The sequence below is a fragment of the Oncorhynchus keta genome, unplaced genomic scaffold (assembly GCF_023373465.1).
Source record: "Oncorhynchus keta strain PuntledgeMale-10-30-2019 unplaced genomic scaffold, Oket_V2 Un_contig_16520_pilon_pilon, whole genome shotgun sequence".
In the NCBI taxonomy this organism is placed as follows: Eukaryota; Metazoa; Chordata; class Actinopteri; order Salmoniformes; family Salmonidae; genus Oncorhynchus; species Oncorhynchus keta.
The window spans coordinates 167,789-170,777 of NW_026279962.1; the positions used below are offsets into that span (position 1 = coordinate 167,789).

Sequence of the window (2,989 nt, forward strand, 5' to 3'; positions counted from 1 at the left end):
ACTGTGTTCCACTTTATATGCTAAGCAGAGGAGAAGGGGTAGACAGGGCTTAGCGTTGTGGAGGTGGGGCTTAGCGTGGTGGAGGCGGGGCTTATCGTTGTGGAGGCGGGGCTTAGCGTTGTGGAGGCGGGGCTTATCGTTGTGGAGGCGGGGCTTATCGTTGTGGAGGCGGGGCTTATCGTGGAGGCGGGGCTTATCGTTGTGGAGGCGGGGCTTATCGTTGTGGAGGCGGGGCTTAGCGTTGTGGAGGCGGGGTGTGGCGGTGGTCTTGCCGAGCGGGAGGAACAGCAGGTTTGTTTCTACACTGGTTATGAAAAGCAGAAGAAGGGAGGAGGCAGTACATCCAATGGGCAACAGCTCCCATGAAGGTGAAGATTCCCCAGGTACAGCATACTGATGTAGGGTCAGCTACCCCTTCCCCCATTCCTAGTATTAACCATATGTTTGGGGAAATGTTAAACTGACCCAGGGTCAGCGTCTAATGCCAACTTCACTCTCCTCCAACTCCAGGGTAACAGCCATTCCTCGTTCAACCCTTGACGCCCTCGTCGTCATGAACTCATCTTGACCAATCAAAGCACATCAACCAATTTCCACATTTCATCTATAATATCACGTTGCATTTTTGTAGGTGCCCCTAAAATAGTTGATTGACGCGTCATGGATTATCAAAAGACGACCTAAATCCATGACATTTTCCATCTTTCCCATAATAAACCTCAAAAACGACATGTAAACAAGTTGATCTGTAACATGAGGTTTGGGGTTGGTAGTTAACAGACAGGATGAACTGACATGAGGTTTGGGGTTGGTAGTTAACAGACTGGATGAACTGACATGAGGTTTGGGGTTGGTAGTTAACAGACAGGATGAACTGACATGAGGTTTGGGGTTGGTAGTTAACAGACTGGATGAACTGACATGAGGTTTGGGGTTGGTAGTTAACAGACAGGATGAACTGACATGAGGTTTGGGGTTGGTAGTTAACAGACAGGATGAACTGACATGAGGTTTGGGGTTGGTAGTTAACAGACAGGATGAACTGACATGAGGTTTGGGGTTGGTAGTTAACAGACAGGATGAACTGACATGAGGTTTGGGGTTGGTAGTTAACAGACAGGATGAACTGACATGAGGTTTGGGGTTGGTAGTTAACAGACAGGATGAACTGACATGAGGTTTGGGGTTGGTAGTTAACAGACAGGATGAACTGACATGAGGTTTGGGGTTGGTAGTTAACAGACAGGATGAACTGACATGAGGTTTGGGGTTGGTATGAGGTTTAACAGACAGGATGAACTGACATGAGGTTTGGGGTTGGTAGTTAACAGACAGGATGAACTGACATGAGGTTTGGGGTTGGTAGTTAACAGACAGGATGAACTGACATGAGGTTTGGGGTCAAAACAGACAGGATGAACTGACATGAGGTTTGGGGTTGGTAGTTAACAGACAGGATGAACTGACATGAGGTTTGGGGTTGGTAGTTAACAGACAGGATGAACTGACATGAGGTTTGGGGTTGGTAGTTAACAGACAGGATGAACTGACATGAGGTTTGGGGTTGGTAGTTAACAGACTGGATGAACTGACATGAGGTTTGGGGTTGGTAGTTAACAGACAGGATGAACTGACATGAGGTTTGGGGTTGGTAGTAATAAAGTAATATAGTCGTTTTAAAGACACCACTGCCCCACATCCCCACAGAAAATATATGAAGCACAGACAGTAAACTCTTCAGAACACAATTCAATTATCACCTTATAGATTCTAACCATAAATAACCCATGTGAGGGCACTTTGTCATACTGTATAATCACCACCACTATCAATACAACTCAGTGTTCATCACCAAGATCTACATAAACATCGTGGTTCATTGACAGGAACACATACGGACTGAGGCCACACCATACAACACTGCAGAGGTATTCACCCATGAGGTTTGGGGGGGTTCAACCCCCCCACCATGAGGTTTGGGGGGGTTAACAGACAGGATGAACCCTGGGGGTTCACTGACATGAGGTTTGGGGTTGGTAGTTAACAGACTGGATGTTCAGGTTTGGGGGGTAGTCAACCCCCCACCCTGGGGGTTTGGGGGGGTTCACCCCCCCCACCCTGGGGGTTCACATGAGGTTTGGGGTTCACCCCTGAACCCCACCCTGGGGTTCACCATGAGGTTTGGGGGGGTTCACCCATGAGGTTTGGGGTTCACCCCCACCCTCATGGAGGTACTGCAGTATAAAATAGTAGAATGTTACCTTTCTAATGAAGGCGACTATATTCCTCAACTCCTAATATTGAACTCATTACACTTATTGGAGCTAATTACATTCACTGGAGCACCTGACATAGGTGTTGAAAAGCACCGCGAGTACCAGTCACAGTCTTTACTGTAGGGCAAGGTGGGGTCTATACTGTAGGGTGTGAGGGTCTATAAAATAGGGTAGTCTAATGTTACATGAGGTTTCTATATGTAGGGTGGGGTCTTTAACAGACAGGATGAACTGATAGGGTGGGGTTGGGGTCTATACTGTAGGGTAGGGTGGGGTCTAACTACTAAGGGTAGGGTGGGGTCTGGTACTGTAGGGTAGGGTGGGAACTATACTGTAGGGTAGGGTGGGGTTAACAGACAGGGTCATGAGGTTTGGGGTTGGTAGTTAACAGACTGGATGAGTCGTTTTAAAGACACCACTGACATGAGGTTTGGGGTCAAAACAGACAGGATGAACTGACATGAGGTTTGGGGTTTGGGGAACACAACTTAGGGTAGGGTTACAGGGTAGGGTGGGGTCCATACTGTAGGGTAGGGTGGGGTCTATACTGTAGGGAGGGTAATTACATGTAGGGTAGGGTGGGGTCTACCTGACAGGGTAGGGTGTTAGGGTAGGGTGGGGTCTATACTGTAGGGTAGGTGGGGTCTATACTGTACCAGTATACTGTAGGGTAGGGTGGGGTCTTTACTGTAGGGTAAGGTGGGGTCTATACT

General features: G+C 48.1%; 1 long non-coding RNA gene across 25 annotated transcripts; it reads left to right on the forward strand.

The window, feature by feature from the left end:
* Positions 1-466: 466 nt before the first annotated feature.
* Positions 467-2,754, forward strand: LOC127919394 (uncharacterized). Of its 25 annotated transcripts, XR_008102870.1 has the most exons (5): positions 467-800; positions 843-884; positions 927-1,262; positions 1,310-1,393; positions 1,431-1,932. It is a non-coding gene; the product is annotated as an uncharacterized LOC127919394 (long non-coding RNA). The 25 variants fall into 25 exon arrangements; XR_008102868.1 differs by adding an exon at positions 2,705-2,754 and having other exon boundaries at positions 467-1,262; positions 1,310-1,430; positions 1,515-1,598; XR_008102858.1 differs by adding an exon at positions 2,705-2,754 and having other exon boundaries at positions 467-1,262; positions 1,431-1,598.
* The last annotated feature ends 235 nt before the right edge of the window (positions 2,755-2,989 follow it).